The following is a 19,059-nucleotide window of genomic DNA, read 5'->3' as shown; positions in this document are numbered from 1 at the left end:
TAACAATTAATATTCCCTGATTATTTTTCTATTGTGCTTCTTTTCTTTTGTTGCTTGATTTCCTATATACTGATGATGTAAAAAATGTTAAGGATCTCTTCTCAGTTTGTCACGTATGTGTTAGTTTTATTGATCGTGTGTTGGAAGAGAAAAAAATCTTAATTTTAAGGTAATCTAATTTGGTGATTCTGTCCTCATAGCTTTTGTTTTGGATAATTTTTCTTTTGCTACAGAAATTATTTGGTTTAAGAAATCTGAAGTCACAGATACATTCCTAAATTTTCGTCACTCTTGCAGTTTTAGATTTTGTGAGTAGTCTTTTAATCCTCTGTAGTTATACTGTATTTTTATAAATGGTGTGAGGCAGAATAAAGTAAACAAAACAGAACCCGAGAATCTTATTACCATTTGATAAATGAAGAAAAGAATTTATTACAACTTAACGACTTTGTATGGTGACAGATGATAACTAAACTTATCGTGATGAGGATTTCATGCGTGTAATTGTTGAACTGCTATGTTGTACATCTGAAATTAACATCTTATATGTCAACTACACTACAATTCAAAGTTAAAAAAAACTCAACAATTATGCTCGATTAAAACTTTCATCAAATTAGAAACAGAAAATAAATTTCTTATTCTGACAAAGGTGTCTACAAAAAACTTGTAGCTAACATCATAGTTAATGGAAAAATATTGAAGAGTTTCTTCCTTTGTTCAGAAAAGAGAGAAGGATGCCTGCTCTCACCACTTCTCAATACTGTACAGGAGATCCTCTGGTATTACTTGTGTAGATAGAAAAATCCCAAAGAATCTACAGACACATTAAAATTAATAAATGAATTTAGTGAGATTGCTGGATACAGTTTATTATAGAAATGTTTATGATAGAAAAAGCATCTCCGTAAACCAGCAAAAGCAAATACAAATTTAATCTGGGAAGTTTTAAAATAGCAATGGCAAGTGTGCTCTTTCCATCTAATGATGATTATACTTCCAGAGAGGTTCACAATATAGCTTGAGATTGGCTAATAGGGATATTATGCTAAGGTGAAGCACAACAAAGTAGTGCAATGGAAAAAGAAAACTGTGGGAATTGAGAATGTGGAGACTTATGTTTCGCTCTTGATTCTGCAACAACTATGTGATCTTTAGCAAATCGCATGACTTCATTGAAATTGTTTCTTCTTTTGAAACTAAGTATTTTTCAAACTTTTTCAAAACAGTGGAAAACTTTAAATATTAATTATATCCCAAATATGGAAAACAGCTAAAACAAATACTCCTCAAACAACTTATATTTTCACCATGTAGTGGGAAATGATGATCTGAGCAGGTCTAAAGACTCTTTGAAGTAAAGCAGGAGACAACTGCTCCAAAGTAACATGTTTTAACATGCATGGTAGTAACTTACCCAAGACCAGAGTAAGTCAGAACCAGAGTACAGGTGTCAGATTCACAGTCTGTTGTCTTTCTCCTGTACCATTTTGAGACTTTAAAGATTGAAATTTCAGGCTAAGAAGGAAAACAATAGACCAGCATTGAAGGCACTTTGGGGGTGGTAGGAGTTTCACCCTTGAGTATCTGATAAGATAAATAGGAGGAAAAAAAATATGGTAATAATACACCATTTATGTACACTTCTTTCTCTAGTTGGTTCTATGAGGCCCTAAAATGAAATATGTTTTTCCCATGGTCATGGTATTTGGAGCAAAGGGCAAATGCTAGCAGTCATAACCTAGAAAGTCAGAAGCCAAAAGGACGCGCCGAAGTAGGGTTGTTAAGTGATATGGGCTACGAGAAGGGCAGAGAAATGAGTCTGTCCCTTTACAGAAAAAGTGTTCTGAACCCTGAAACCCAGAGGGAGAGATTTCTGGTCTGATCAATAGAACCACAGTGTCCAGTTGGCTTTGAGAAGTAGAAGTAGAAATAGTCTTCTATGTAAGACGAACAGGTGATTGTTCCAGAGCTAGGAATTGAATGTGTGCAATTACGCTCAGGTACGCCTCTGGCATGAATACGAGTGCTCTCTAAACAGTATCTGGACACATGCTGCTGAGAAACAAAGCATGCTGTGAAATCCACCAGCCGAACTGTTTCAGCAACTGCAGGCCTTCTAAAGTGTTGGCTGGTGACATGGAATACATTTTTCAATAAAATGCTCTGTATCTGTATAATGCAGAAAGTTGCTGGTGAGCTTAAATGTGTAGACTGACCAGGAGAGAAAGCCTTTACTTGTAAAGGAACAGAAGGGTGTTGAAGGAAATTAGAGCCAGGACGTGGAATGTTAAAATGGAGCAATTATAATTTTTCCAGAAGGAGAATATGTATTCTTTTAAAAATCTTTACTCCTCTCTTAATGATGACGGATTCACAGCCAAATGGTGTTTTCTGCCAAGAAAATAACCCCAAACATAAGATAATGAACAGTGGAGGCTGCTGACTATCTGAAGGCTTTTTCATATGCTAAGCATTCACATGCCAACTTATCATTACAGGAAAAATACTATAATTTCTTATTAGAGTTAAGGCTAATGACCCCATCTATTTCACAGGCCCTTCAGAGTGTACTTTGTCAGTCAGTGTGTGAATAAAGTAAAATTACAAATTGAATTATTTCACCCGGAGAATCAAAGATCAAAACTGTCAAGTGGAGGAAGTAGAAGTGTGCTTTGGACCTCAGGCTACCATGCTCTTTTCTTCTCCTTTCCTACTAAAATTATTTCCTGGGTAGTCTAAAAGGACTATATTTAATTACTTAAGTGCTATTCTTCATTAATGTCACTCTTTGCAACATGAGTTACAAATACAATGGGCCTACAAGAACTATTGTCAAACTGAATGACCGTCTTTCAATTTACTGTTGGCTTCTGGGACATCTTACGATAGATATTTACATACTTTTCTCAAGATTTGACTGAGGTCAAATAGGTCTTGTCCAAACTCTTGAATCAGTTTCCTAGTTGGTTCCATGACATGCAGCTATCCCATGCATCTTGAACACTATTACCAAGTTTTCTTGTCTTAATCCGTTCTGGCTGCTGAAACAAAATGCCATGGACTGAGTGGCTTATCAACAACAGAGATTTATTCCTCACAGTTCTGGAGGCTTGGAAGTCCAAGGTCAAGTTGCCGGCAGATTCGGTATCTGGTGAGGACCCACTTCCTGGCTGTTTCATGTTACAGTTTCATATGGTAGAAGGTGCAAAAGAACTGTGTAAAATCTTTTTTATCTTTTTAAGGCACTCATCCCATTCATTGGACTCCACTCTTACAACCTCATCACCACCCAAATCCCCACCTCCAAATAGCATCACATTGGGGATTAGGTTTCAAATATGAATTCAGGGTCATGTAAACATTCAATCTAAAGGTCCACTATGCTGACAATAACAATTTGATATTTGGGTGGCATCTCATGGCTCGCAAAGCACTTTTCTTAGTGCCATAAGAGCAACAGTATCTACTCACCCATTCTGATCAATACATATTCACTGAGCACCTGTTATACACCAGACATTATGTTGAGACTTAAAGAGCAAAAAATGAATAAGCTTGTTAACTTCAAGAACTTTAGTTAAAAGATACAAATAGTTGGCTGGAAAAAATGAATTCTGAAAAATACTGAAAATTATAAGAAATTTATCTCAGAAATTATAGCCTCTCTTGTGCATGCACTCTTTTCTTCAGTTCACATTTATTATAATCATCACTGTTATCATTATTTAAAGCCTTTTGTTCACTCATTCACCAAAAATTTACTGTAAGGCACTGTTCTAGGCATTGGACAGTGACTAAGACAAGGAAAAAAAATCCTGCTTTCATGGAGTTCATCATCTATTGGTCAGAAGAGAGAGAAAACAAACCAAATGAGCAAATTATATAGCTTTTTAGCAGCATTTCTTTAATATTTGTAACATACCGTTTCTTCTAAAAAAAATTGTGGGTCATTCTCTCTGCCTCTATTTTCTCTTGTCCCTATGCTTTATTAGAGAAAATCTGTCCAGCCTTGTCTCAGGAAAGATTTTCCTTGTCAGCAGGAAAATCTAATCCTACTGTAGGTCTCATGAGTCTGCCTCTTGGGCAGGGTTGATGGGCCAGCATGAGGCATGAGTCAATTGGATTTTATGTGCCAAGGTTAGGAATTGGAACTGCAGTTAGACATAATGTGAACCTTATTTAAGCCATATGCAAAGAGAGGCAGAAAATACCTCTCTGCAGAGACAAAGAAGAATGAAGTGGGGAGTTGAAGAAATATGCCTACAGAGTATAAATGTTGTCTGTCATGAGGCTCAGCTATACTTTCTGCCTTGCATTCCATAAGGTACACCTGTTCCCCTTCAATAGCACCTGGCAAGCATTTTTCTACTCTCTAAGGGGTTGATTTTTTTTCCTACTCCACATATAAGTGATATTATGCCATATTTGTCTTTATCTGGCTTATTTCATTTAGCATAATGCCAGCAAGTCTCATCCACATTATCACAAATGACAGGATTTCCTTTTCTCTAGTGGCTAATATTTCATCACACACACACACACACACACACACACACACACACACCCCACTTCTTTATCCACTTATCTGTTGATGGACACCGGTTGTTTCCATAGGTTGGTTATTGTGAATGATGCTGCAAAGAACGTGGGGGAAATGTGTCTTCAAGATTCTGTTTTTGCTTCCTTTAGATTTATAACCAGTAGTGGAAATGCTGGATCATAGGGTAGTTCCCTTTTCAATTTTTTGAAGAGCCTCCATACTGTTTTCCAGAGCGGCTGCACCAGTTTGCATTCCCACTGACAGTGCAAGAGTGTTCCCCTTTCTCCACCTCTTCACCAGCACCTTTGTTTCTTGTGTTGTTGATTTTAGCCATTCTGACAGGTGTGAGTTGATATCTCATTGTGGTTTTGATTTGCATTTCCCTGATGATGGGTGATGCTGAGCACATTTTCATGTGTCTGATCTGTACAGCCCTCATTTTTAATGCAGACAGACTATTATTAATAAGAAGAATCTCAGTCTCTGGGTACATTAGCGATTAGCTATTAGCATTCCCATATCCACCCCCAAACCATTCTGTTATGCTTATTTTCCTTTAATAGACTTGTAATATTTTGAATGTAATCAGAAAAACCTTTTTATAAACTAGATCTAAAAGCAAGAACAAGGATCTAATAAATAATCTTGGCAGTTTAATTTAACATTTAATTAAAGTATTTCCTTTATTTTATTAAGGACATCTATTTATATTGTTTAAAAAAACAGAACTCAAAGTTTTAAGGCAACAAAACATCATCACTACTTTACCCTTTCCTACTTTCTCATCTTCTCTCCAGGACCAGTCACTTTCAAATTAGAGCTGGATTGTTTTTCTTTTCTTTCTTCTCTTTTTTGTTTTGTGTGCTTTGTTTTTTTTATCTTTGTATTTCTTACTACTGGTACCCGTATAACTCCATTTATCCCCCTTCCAGATCTCTTTGCTATGGCTTTCATGTAAACTCCATAATACACTGCTGTTATAGTTTGTGCTGTAAACTATGCATTCACAAGAGGGGTAACATTGCCCTCAAGAGGATGAAAATTGATTGTTGGGGGGTGGTGAAAAATTCTTAGATATTACAATTGTCTGTGGCCTTGTAAAGGTTAGCCTTACCAATAGAACATTATTCCTTAGAATTTAACTTCTTTTATTGGGTTTCTTGGGTATCTTGCAAGCACCACTGACATTAAGTTTATGGAAGATACACAGAATGTTTACAAGATTAGTGCTAAATCCATGATGAGCAGATGACTTCTTTTCTTTGATTGCTTCCTCTGTCTTGATGCATATTGCAAGAGGAGGCATATTCGTTAGATGTTATTTATGTTTGACCTCAGTGTTTTTATGTGTGAATTAGGTTTTGAGAATGAAATAAAAATAATTTATATTTTATTATTGAATTCTACAAGTTATTCAATGTCACATCAAGTGCTGAAAAGAAAGAAAATGTTGACTATATCCAAATGAATATTTGGCAGCTATTTAAAAGTTATTTACTCATATCAAGCAAAAATTAAGAGTTTAGTCCACTGATATAATTTTTAAGCAATTTAATTTAAAAAATGTTTATTTTTGAGAGAGCACAAGAGGGGAGGGGCGACAGAGGATTCAAAGCGGGCTCTGCGCTGACAGCAGTGAGCTTGATGTGGGGCTCGAGCTCACAAACTGTAAGATCATGACCTGAACCAAAGTCAGACACTCAACCAACTGAGCTACCCAAGCGCCCCTTAAGCAATTTAGTTTTTAAATTACAGCTAACTCTTGAACAACATAGGTTTGAACTACATGAGTCCACTTACACGCAAATTTTCTTTTGACAAGTATAGTACAATACTATACATGTATTTTCTCTTCCTTATGATCTTAATAACATTTTCCTTTCTCTAGCTTACTTTATTGTAAGAATATAGTATATGATACATATAACATACAAAATATCTGTTAATCAAATGTTTATGTTATTGGTAGAGTTTCTGGTCAATGGTAGGCTATTAGTTAATTTTAAGGGAATCAAAAGTTACATGTCGATTTTTTACAGTGCAGGGAATTGACACTCTTAACCCTTGCATTGTTCAAGGGTCAACTGTAAATTACCTAAAAAAAAAAAAAAACAAGAATAGGTTAAAAATCTCTTATAACTGTGTATTATGTTGCCAATTTGCATATTCATTTTATAGATTACAATTTATAGAACTAAATAAGTTACATTAAAATTTACTGAGCAATAATCATGAAGCTGTTACATGACAATAGCTTTTTAATATTTCAACTTTTAACTCTTAAAAGTAGTCATTCTAAAATCTGCATTGAGCAGAAAGTAAACTTTGTATTTTTTGTTTTTATGTTTAAAGTACATATGTGCATACAATATATAAGCAGGTATACAATATATCATGGGTGTCAAAATCTCATTGGGGGATGAGCAATTAGGGAAAAAGAAGTGGAAAAAGTTTCTTAGGGAATGATAATGAAAAAAAAAGTGGTGAAACTGATTTAAACCAACATGTATTGTAAATAAATTAAAAGGAAAATAATTGCTTGTTTATGTATATCGACAATTTTATCATTTCTTATCCTTGATCTTTGTGTAAGGTTTGATTTTCCAAGCCTAGTGTCTTCTGCTGGAAGAAAATGGGGAGGTACTTGCTTGTCTTGAGTGAGGTAACCTGATGCCTCCAAGTCCTTTGCCTCCACAGGGTTCTGCAGGTTAAAAAGGGACTCCTCTTTGGTACTCACTCTGTGTGCCTTTTAGCACATAAGCTTGCTCCATTCTAAGTCAGCTACCATTCTTCATTTGCTTTCTGTTTCCAAAAATTATTGAAATATTACATCTACTGACATCTCCTCTGTTCTTCTTGTCCTTTTGGATTTACAACATTTTATTTCTTTCCTGTCATAACAGGAGATTGATGAAATAAGTTTATATGGCCAATTGCTATGTTCAATAGAAATTCTTGGAGCTTCCTAGATGGGAATAAATATAATCTTTTAGCCATATTCATTTAACCAAACACTTTCCCTATCCTCCTCCCCCCATCATAAAATTTTTTAACATCCATCAATCCATTTGAATTTCTACTGTCAATTAAGCTTCCCAATCTGGTTTGATCACAGATACAAAGAATACAATTCAAGAGGATGTGAGGAAAAGATTTGTATTCAGCCTGAAGCTGAAATTACCTCGGGTACTATTATAATACACAAATGCTTTGGTTTTATGGTTTCTCCTATAGCTGACATTTAGGGATGAATAGGTGTTGTTACCCAACTGGGCACTGGGGAGATATATGTCAGAGGAGGCAGGAAAACAAAGAGAGGAGCAGAGAATTAGTTACAAAACTGTGATGTTTTCATTATTCTACAAGGGCTAGATGGTTGAATGAAACTGTGCTTGAATAAAAGTACTGTTTCTGCTCTGCTTTCCAGCAATAATAGAGGAAATTGGTGGGGGGCAACAATTACAAAATAGGCTGGGGGGTGAGCAATCCCAGGGCTAGATCACTAAGCAAGACCCTCAAAATGCTGTGGACATGATACCTTTTATAGGTATCATAGGAAAAGAGATCTCAAAATACCTTTTACTGACACCATGGAATATGCCTAATTGACTTTCTGAGTAATTGTATTGGCCTATCATTTCTAATAGGAGAGTGTAAAGCAGTCTATTTGAATAAAAACAGTGTTGTTTCAGGCTTAGATATAGGAAAGAAAACAAAGATAAATCCCAGTAGAAGAATTTCACAGTTTATCCAATCTGCTCTTTCTTTAAACCAAGTTTTGAAGCATGATTTTTTTATTTTCCTCTCTATTACAGAGTCCAGCCCAGGATCACATGTTTCATTTAGCCATCATTGTCTCTCTCTCTGTTTTTTTTTTTTTTTTTAAGCTTATTTTGAGAGAGAGAGCGAGTGGGGGAGGGACAGAGAAAGAGGGAGTGACAGAGAATCCTGGGAAGGCTCCACACTGTCAGCATGGAGCCAGACACAGGGCTTGATCCCACAAACTGAGAGATCATGATCTGAGCTGAAACCAAGAGTCAGATGCTTAGCCAACTGAGCCAACCAGGCACCCTCAACTGTCTCTCTTAATACAAGCACAGATTCCTAAAATTTCGTTGTCATTAGTGGCATTGACAATTTTGAAGAGTAAAGACCACCTGCTTTTAGAATATTCATCATTTGGGGTTTGTCTGACAGGATCACATCTGGAGATAACATCAACTGATTTTTGAATCTCAAGTCACCATTGCATTTTGAGAATAAGTGCATTTGGGGAATACCTGCATTTGATTGGCTAGTATATATTTAGGGTTTTTGTCTCTATTTTCATGAGAAATATTAGCCTGTACTAATATTCTTGAAACATATTTGTCAAAGTTTAGTGTTAAGATTGGATTGGCCAGATTAAACAAGTTGTTAGCTCTTTTCCTATATCGTGGAAGAGTTTGTTTAAGATTGATGTGATTTTAAAATATTTACCGGTAAGTCCAATATGGATCTGAGTGTTTGAGGAGTAAAGGATTTAATAACATGTACAATGAATCTAACAGAAATAAGACTTATAGGTTATCTATTTCTTTAATTATGCCATTTTTGCTAAGCTTCTTTCTCTAGGAATTTGCCCATTTCTTTTTTTTCTTCTTCTTTTTTTCGGGCATAAAGTTTCTCAAAGTATGCTTCTAAGGTATTTTTAGATTCTGTAGCCTCTTTAGTGATGTCTTTGTTATTATTCTTCATATTAAAATTGTTATTACTAATAATTATTCTCTCTGTGTCTTAAGGTTTCTCAATTTTATTAGTCTTTTCAAAGATCTAATTTTTGGTCTATTGATTTTCTCTTTAGTCATGTTTGTTTTCTGTTTTATTAATTTCTACTCCTAACTTTATCACTTTCTTTTCATCTAGGTTTAGTTTTTTAAATATTTAGTAAACATATCATTTGTCTTCAGCCTTTTCCCTCTTAACACACATTTTAAGGTTTTTAAATTTCCCTTTGAAAACTGATTTCACTTTATTCTATAAGATCTGTGTGTTGCATTTCATTTTCAAATTAAGTATTTTCTAATTTCTTTTAACTTTATTTTTTATTTTTCAAAATTTACATCCAAACTGGTTAGTATATAGTGAAGCAATAATTTCAGTAGATTCCTTAATGCCCCTTACCCATTTAGCCCATGCCCCCTCCCACAACCCCTCCAGCAACCGTAAGTTTGTTCTCCATATTTATGAGACTCTTTTGTTTTGTTCCCCTCCCTGTTTTTACATTATTTTTGTTTCCCTTCCCTTATGGTCATCTGTTTTGTCGCTTAAAGTCCTCATATGAATGAAGTCATATGATTTTTGTCTTTCTCTGACTAATTTCGCTTAGCATCATACCCTCCAGTTCCATCCACGCAGTTGCAAATGGCAAGATTTCATTCTTTTTGATTGCCAAGTAATACTCCATTGTGTACATATACCACATTTTCTTTATCCATTGATCCATTGATGGACATTTGGGCTCTTTCCATAGTTTGGCTATTGTTGATAGTGATGCTATAAACATGGGGGTGCATGTGTCCCTTCAAAACAGCACACCTGTATCCTTTGGATAAATGCCTAATAGTGCAATTGCTGGGTCTGTAGGATAGTTCTATTTTTAGTTTTTTGAGAAACCTCCATACTGTTTTCCAGAGTGGCTGCACCAGCTTGCATTTCCACCAACAATGTAAAAGAGATCCTCTTTCTCTGCATCCTTGCCAACATCTGGTGTTGCCTGAGTTGTTAATGTTAGCCATTCTGACAGGTGTAAGGTGGTATCTCATTGTGGTTTTCATTTGTATTTCCCAGATCATGAGTGATGTTGAGCATTTTTCATGTGTCAGTTGGCCAATCTGGATATCTTCCTTGGAGAAGTGTCTATTCATGTCTTTTGCCTGTTTCTTCACTGGATTATTTGGTTTTTGGGTGTTGAGTTTGATAAGTTCTTTATAGATTTTGGATACTAACCCTTTAGCTGACACGTCATTTGCAAATATCTTTTCCCATTCTGTCAGTTGCCTTTTAGTTTTGCTAACTGTTTCCTTCACTGTGCAGAAGCTTTTTATTTTGATGAGTTCCCAGTAGTTCATTTTTGCTTTTGTTTCCCTTGCCTCCAGAGATGTGTTAAGTAAGAAGTTGCTGTGGCCAAGATCAAAGTAAGAAATTGCTGTGGCAAAGAGGTTTTTGCCTGCTTTCGCCTCGAGGATTTTGATGGCTTCCTGTCTTACATTTAGGTCTTTCATCCGTTTTGAGTTTATTTTTATGTATGGTGTAAGAAAGTGGTCCAGGTTCATTCTTCTGCATGTTGCTGTCCAGTTTTCCCAGCACCACTTGCTGAAGAGACTGTCTTTATTCCATTGGATATTCGTTCCTGCTTTGTCAAAGATGAGTTGGCCATACGTTTGTGGGTCCATTTCTGGGTTCTCTATTCTGTTCCATTGATCTGAGTGTCTGTTCTTGTGTCAGTACCATACTGTCTTGATGATTATAGCTTTGTAGTATAGCTTGAAGTCTGGGGTTGTGATGCCTCCTACTTTGGTTTTCTTTTTCAAGATTGCTTTGACTATTCGGGGTCTTATCTGGTTCCATACAAATTTTAGGATTATTTGTTCTAGCTCTGTGAAGAATGCTGGTGTTACTTTGATAGGGATTGCATTGAATATGTAGTTTGCTTTGGGTAGTATCAACATTTTAACAATATTTGTTCTTCCTATCCAGGAGCATGGATTCTTTTTCCATTTCTTTGTGTTTTTTTCCATTTCTTTCATAAGCTTTCTATAGTTTTCAGTGCATAGATTTTTCACCTCTTTGGTTAGATTTATTCCTAGGTATTTTATGGTTTTTTGTGCAACTGTAAACGGGATTGATTCCTTGATTTCTCTTTCTGTCGCTTCATTGTTGGTGTATAGGAATGCAACCGATTTCTGTGCATTGATTTTATATCCTGCAACTTTGCTGAATTCATGGATCAATTCTAGCAGTTTTTTGGTGGAATCTTTTGGGTTTTCCATATAGAGTATCATGTCATCTGCGAAGAGTGAAAGTTTGACCTCCTCCTGGCCAATTCGGTTGCCTTTTATTTCTTTGTGTTGTCTGATTGCAGAGGCTAAGACTTCCAATACTAAGTTAAATAACAGTGGTGAGAGTGGACATCCCTGTCTTGTTCCTGACCTTAGGGGGAAAGCTCTCAGTTTTTCCCCTTTGAGGATGATATTAGCGTTGGGTCACTCATATATGGCTTTTATCATCTTGAGGTATGATCCTTCTATCCCTACTTTCTTGAGGGTTTTATCAAGAAACGATGCTGTATTTTGTAAAATGCTTTCTCTGCATCTATTGAGAGGATTGTATGGTTCTTGTCCTTTCTTTTATTGATATGATGAATCATGTTAATTGTTATTCGTATATTGAACCAGCCCTGCATCCCAGGTATAAATCCCACTTGGTCGTGGTGAATAATTTTTTTAATGTATTGTTGGATCCGGTTGGCTAATATCTTGTTGAGGATTTTTGCATTCATATTCATCAGGGAAATTGGTTTATAGTTCTCCTTTTTAGTGGGGTCTCTGTCTGGTTTTGGAATCAGGGTAATGCTGGCTTCATAGAAAGAGTTTGGAAGTTTTCCTTCCATTTATATTTTTTGGAACAGCTTCAAGAGAATACGTGTTAAATGTTTGGTAGAATGTTTGGTAGAATTCCCCTGGAAAGCCATTTAGCCCTGGCTTTTTGGTTTTTTGGCAGATTTTTTATTACTAATTCGATATCCTTACTGGTTCTGGGTCTGTTCAAATTTTCTATTTCTTCCTGTTTCAGTTTTGGTAGTGTATGTGTTTCTAGGGATTTGTCCATTTCTTCCAGATTGCCCATTTTATTGGCATATAATTGCTCATAATATTCTCTTATTATTGTTTTTATTTCTGTTGTGTTGGTTGTGATTTCTCCTCTTTCATTCTTGATTTTACTTATTTGGGTCCTTTCCTTTTTCTTTTTGATCAAACTGGCTAGTGGTTTATCAATTTTGTTAATTCTTTCAAATAACCAGCTTCTGGTTTCACTGATCTGTTCCACTGTTTTTTTTTGGTTTTTATACCATTAATTTCTGCTCTAATCTTTATTATTTCCTGTCTGCTGCTGGTTTTGGGTTTTATTTGCTGTTCTTTTTCCAGCTCCTTAAGGTGTAAGGTTAGGTTGTGTATCTGGGATCTTTCTTCCTTCTTTAGGAAGGCCTAGATTTGTATATACTTTCCCTGTTGTGACCGGCTTTGCTGCATCCCAGAGGTTTTGGGTTGTGGTGTTATCATTTTCATTGACTTCCATATACTTTTTAATTTCTTCTTTAACTGCTTGGTTAGCCCATTCATTCTTTAGTATGTTGTTCTTTAGTCTTTAGTAGGATGTTCTTCAGTCTCCAAGTATTTGTTACCTTTCCAAATTTTTTCTTGTGGTTGATTTCGAGTTTCATAGTGTTGTGGTCTGAAAATATGCACAGTATGATGTCGATCTTTTTGTATTTACTTAGGGCTGATTTGTGTCCCAGTATATGGTCTATTCTGGAGAAGGTTCCACGTGCACTGGAGAAGAATGTACATTCTGCTGCTTTAGGATGAAATGTTCTGAATGTATTTGTTAAGTCCATCTAGTCCAGTGTGTCATTCAAAGCCATTGTTTCCTTGGGGCGCCTGGGTGGCGCAGTCAGTTAAGCGTCCGACTTCAGCCAGGTCATGATCTTGCAGTCCGTGAGTTCGAGCCCCGCGTCGGGCTCTGGGCTGATGGCTCAGAGCCTGGAGCCTGTTTCCGATTCTGTGTCTCCCTCTCTCTCTGCCCCTCCCCCATTCATGCTCTGTCTCTCTCTGTCCCAAAAATAAATAAAAGTTGAAAAAAAAAATCAAAGCCATTTTTTCCTTATTGATTTTTTGATTAGATGATCTGTCCATTGCTCTAAGTGGGGTGTTGATGTCTCCTACTATTATCGTATTACTATTGATGAGTTTCTTTATGTTTGTGATTAATTGATTTATATATTTGGGTGCTGCCACATTTGGCGCATAAATATTTACAATTGTTAGGTCTTCTTGGTCTATAGACCCTTTGATTATCATATAATGCCCTTCTGCATCTCTTGATACAGTCTTTATTTTAAAGTCTGGATTGTCTGATATAAGTATGGCTACTCTGGCTTTCTTTTGTTGACCATTAGCATGATAGCTGGTTCTCCATCCCATTATTTTCAATCTGTAGGTTTCTTTAAGTCTAAAGTGGGCCTCTTGTAAACAGCATATAGATGGGTCTTGTTTTCTTATCCATTCTGTTACCCTATGTCTTTTGATTGGAGCATTGAGTCCATTGATGTTTAGAGTGAGTACTGAAAGATATGAATTTATTGCCATTATGATGTTTGTAGAGGTGGAGTTTCTGGTGGTGATCTCTGGTCCTTTCTAATATTTTGTTGCTTTTGATACATATATGTACATAGATATACACATATATACATATATACATACATACATATACAAATATATACATATATATACATATATACATATACATACAAATATATATATATATGTGTGTATATATATTTTCCTCTTTTCTCCCCTCAGAGGGTCCCCCTTAAAATTTCTTTAGTGGTCACAAACTCCTTTAATTTTTGTTTGTCTGGGAAACTTTTTATCTCTCCTTCTATTTTGAATGGCAGCCTTGCTGGATAAAGAATTCTTGGCTGAATATTTTTCTGATTCAGCACACTGAATACATCCTGCCACTCCTTTCTGGCCTGCCAAGTTTCTGTGGATAGGTCTGCTGCAAACCTGATCTGTCTTCCCTTGTAGGTTAGGGACTTTTTTTCCCTTGCTGCTTTCATGATTCTCTCCTTGCCTGAGTATTTTGTGAATTTGACTATGATATGCCTTGTTGATGGTCGGTTTTTGTTGAATCTAATGGGAGTCCTCTGTGCTTCCTGGATTTTGATGTCTGTCTCTTTCCCCAGGTTAGGAAAGATTTCCCCTATGCTTTGCTCACATAACCCTTCTGCCCCTATTTCTCTCTTCCTCCTCTGGGACCCCTATGATTCTGATATTGTTCCTTTTTAATGAGTCACTGATTTCTCTAATTCTTAAATCGTGCTCTTTTGCCTTAATCTCCCTCTTTTTTTCTGCTTCATTATTCTCTATAAGTGTGTCCTCTATATCACTGATTCTCTGTTCTGTCTCATCCATCCTTGCCGCCGCTGCATCCATCCGTGATTGCAGCTCAGTTGTAGCATTTTTAATTTCATTCTCGCTATTTTTTACTTCTTTCATCTCTGCAGAAAGGGATTCTAATCTATTTTTGACTCCAGCTAGTATTCTTATTATCATGTTTCTAAATTCTGGTTCAGACATCTTGCTTGTGTCGGTGTGTTGGTTAAATCCCTGGCTGTCGTTTCTTCATCCTCTTTCTTTTGGTGTGAATACCTTTGTTCTGTCATTTTGAAGGGAGAAAAGGAATTAATGAGGCAGAAAAATTGAAATTAAAAAAATTAAAATTAAAAAATATCAAAATTAAAAATTAAAAACACACCCACACAAAAATCGAATAGATGATGCTAGATCCTAGGTGTGTTTTGCTCTGGGTGTAGAAAGTGGTTTGACAGATTAGAGAAACAAATGAACAAAAAAAAAAAAGGGGGGGAGAGAAAACAAAAAGGAAATCATTTGAGATTTTGAAAAAATGAATACACTAAAGTAGACTAAAATACACAAAAGTAGAGAACATAGTAGAAAAAATTATAGAAAAATATTTTTAATAAAAATTAGAAAGAAACATGAATTTTTTGGTTTTCTGTATTTAAGAAAAAAGAAAAGAAATGAAAAAGAGAAAAAAGATAAAAAAAGAATAAAGAAAAGACAAAAAAAAGAAATCGTTTGAAAATTTGAAAAAGTGAATACACTGTAGTAGACTGAAATAAAATGATGGGAGTAACACAGAATTTTAAAAAATTTACATAAAAGCAAAAAATATATAATAAAAATTAAATAAAGATATTTTTAAAAGAAAATTAAAGTAAAAACGAAGTTTTTCTCTTTCTGCATTCAAGAAAAAGAAAAGAAATGAAAAAGAGAAAAAAGAAAAAGAAAGAAAAAAGAAAATTTGAAAAAGCGAGTACACTCAAGTAAACTAAAATAAAATGATGGAAGTAAAGTAGAATTTGAAAAAATTTACAGAAAGTAAAAAATATAGTAATAAAAGTTAAAGACCGATATTTTTAATAAAAATTGAAAATAAAAATGAGTTTTTTCTTTCTGTATTCTAGAAAAAGAAAAGAATTGTAAAAGAGAAAAAGGATAAAGAGAGAGAGAAAAAAAATTGAATAATGAACCTGCTAACAGATTGAAGTAGGACTGAAATTGCTTCGTTTTCTCCTAGAGGTCAGTCCATGTAGCTCTTTATAGTCCATACATTAAGCCGGCGGTGAGGTTTGTGTTCTTGAAGAGCGAAGTTGGCCCAATTGGGCAGGGCTCGGTGTAACAGCTCCACTCTCCACTAGATGGCGCTGCTAGCCTACTGGGGTGGATTGCTGCGGCGCTCATCAGTGCGCATGTGTGTGCGCGGGAGCGGTGAAAAATGGCGCCATCCCGCCACCCAGTCTGTTCTCCCGGATCAGTAATCGCGCACTGGTCCTCCGTCTTCAGCTCTCTTCCACTCTCCGCTTTTCCACTCTCCATGACCAGGCCCCAGGCAGTACCTCTCTCCCAAGTTTTGTCTCAGATGCGGCTGTTTTCCCCAGCCCCTTACTTCCGAAGGACTGCGGCTTTGACCCACTCTGCCCCTCTGTGGGAGGGTCTCACCGAACAGTGGCCGAATGAGCAATGGCCGAATGTCGGCTGCACCCAGGATGCCCGCTGGACCCTGCTGTTGCCAGTGCCCCGAGATTGCGGCCAGATGCCAGCCCACCCCCCAAAAAATCGTGAGACAGTGTAGCCTCAACATTCAGGGACCATGGAAAATCGCCACACACATCTGGCACCAGGCTTCACCCTCAACAACCGTGCCCCAGCACCAGCGAATGCGGCTGCCTTCCAGGGTCTGCTGGGACCAGGTGGCTTCAACAGTCTCTACCAAATGCCTTTCCAGCAGTGGAACCGCTTTTCCCCGTGTGGCCTGAGAACCTCCTGGACCCCACTCATCTCCTGGGGATTCACCTTTCCCACCAGAGCACCACCAGGTATGGAGCTGCGGAGTTTCAGACTCTGCGCTCTCCCTGTTTACAGTCTCAATGGAATTTAAACCCTCTCCTTTCTCCTTTCTCCCTTTTTAGTTTAGTCCCTGCAGCTGTTTCCAATTTTCCACTTTCTCTCCAGCAGCTTTTGGGGAGCGGTGCTTTTCCCATATGCTCCCCCCTCCCCAGTCTCCGTCCTCTCTCTGCCCGCAAAAGGAGTTCCCTACCTTTCGCGGCTTCTTGCTCCCCAAGTTCAGCTCTTCGTGTCGTGTACCTGCTGAATTCTGTGGTTCAGGTTGTGCAGATTGTTGTGTTAATCTTCCAATCGGTTTTCTAGGTGTGTAGGATGGTTTAGTGTTGGTCTGGCTGTACTTCATGGACACGAGACACACAAAAAGTATTCATGCTCTTCTGCCATCTTGGCTCCTCCCCTTTTCTAACTTCCATTAATATTATGTCTTTGAATCATAGGTAATCTAGAAGTGTATTACTTGTTCCAAATGTTTTATAATTTTTCCCTATTAAAGGGTTTATTTTCTTCTTTATGCTTAGAAACAAAGAACTGACCTCACCCTCTCCCCCCACATCCCACCTCAGCCTTTCCTGTTGAAGGAAAAGGGAGGAAGAGTGATGGCAGGGGTGTTGGGGGGGGTGTTGAATGTGAGAGTTCTTTCTCCCCACTTTGCCTATGGTCACTCCCCTTTTCAGCATCCCCCTCCAAAAAATATAGATTTGAACATGACTTGCCACCCATGGTGGGGAAACATAGCCAGAGTCAAAAAAGTAATACCCATTCTCAACAAAAAAATGGGTTCAGAGAGTGTCTGGCTGAAACTGGTAAGGGAGGGAGGTGGGGAGAAGGATAGCTGAGGAAGCTGCTGAGTGGAGGGAGGGCAGAAAGCCTGGGACTCTCCTTCTCCCTGCACCAGCCGCCCCCTCCTTGCAGCTCCCTTCTAGCAGAACTGGTCCTCGTCTTTCATCCCCTTCCGTGGCTGCTGGGCAAAGTCCTCAAACACGATGTTGTCGTCTGTGGCATAGTTGGTTTCAAATTCAATGAGGTTGGTGTCCATAGGGGCATCAGCTTCAGGCGCGGCTGTCTGGGGCCCAGGGAGGGTGATGTGCTCATGGGGCTTGGGGTGCATAAGAACAAAAGGCACATCAATGGAGACATCCCCACCACGAGACACCACTAGCTTCACCCTGACCCTGTAGAACCCCAGGATTCCCAGCACCTCCTCTTTGGCACCCTCCTTCACGATGGTGCTGGTATCCAGTTTGGTGTCCTTGTGCTTGAACTTCCCATCCAGGCCAAGACCACGCTTCTTCCAGTTGTTGCTGAGCAGTAGTGTGATATACACCTTCCGAAGGTGGAACCGGGTGACACCTGGTCATCTTGCTCAATCTGAGCCACAGGACACTTGTACTGGGCAGTGCTGAGAGGCAGATGTTGGCGTGCTGTCTCACAGAGACTTTGGTCTTCTTGACGGTCTTGGTGGAATTGGTGACAGGGACGTTGATGTTGAGGGGCTCCCCTTGGTTGTATAGCTCTTCGTCTAGGGAAGCCTTAGGTGCAGGGAGCAGTCAGGCATAAAGTGAAGTGTGGTTTCTACTGAAATCTGAGTGCCTGGTTTCTTTGGTGGAAATTGCAGCTTTTGGATCACCAGACACACAAAGTTCCTTCTGTGGCTTTTCCTTTTCTAGTGACTTAGCACAGAGGCTCGAATCTCAAAGTCTTCCCCACAAGCCTTCCTTGTGTCTCCTGGGTCTGACTACAGTGTGACAAAGCAGGGCAGATTCTGGGGTATTATATCCAGGTCCTCACGGTCATAGTGGAAGGGGTCGGTGAGGGTCACAAACATTTCTGGTCCTTCAAGTAGTCAGGGTCCATAAGCACCACGTCATCACTTTGTCCAGGGTGGTCTGCAAAGTCCCACTTGCCTAAGTACACGCTGAGCTTGCAGTTAGGGCTCAACTTCTCGGAGACCCTGGTGCCCAGGTTTCTCCCCATGGTGCTCACATCAGGTGCCCCAGGGGTTCCCGGGTCCCTGGCTCTTAGTCTCCCAGCTTGCTGCCAAATTCTTGCTCCTCCCCAACCATTGCCTATGCATGCATGCCCTCTGCTTCCAAATATATATACAATAAAACCTTGGTTTGCCATCATAATTTGTTCCGGAAACATGCTTGTAATCCAAAACACTTGTATATCAAAGTAAATTTCCCCATAAGAAATAATGGAAAACTCAGATGAGTCGTTTCACAACCCAAAAATATTCATATAAAAATGATTTACAATACTGTA

At 37.9% G+C, this 19,059-nt stretch overlaps 1 pseudogene; it reads right to left on the bottom strand.

Moving 5' to 3' along the window:
• Window positions 1-17,627: 17,627 nt before the first annotated feature.
• LOC123605671 lies at window positions 17,628-18,787 on the bottom strand (annotated as a pseudogene).
• Between the last annotated feature and the right edge of the window lie 272 nt (window positions 18,788-19,059).

This window comes from Leopardus geoffroyi, chromosome A1 (genome assembly GCF_018350155.1).
Source record: "Leopardus geoffroyi isolate Oge1 chromosome A1, O.geoffroyi_Oge1_pat1.0, whole genome shotgun sequence".
NCBI lineage: Eukaryota > Metazoa > Chordata > Mammalia > Carnivora > Felidae > Leopardus > Leopardus geoffroyi.
The sequence above is the reverse complement of the archived record's forward strand: the minus strand, read 5'-3'. Positions and strand labels throughout refer to the sequence as shown.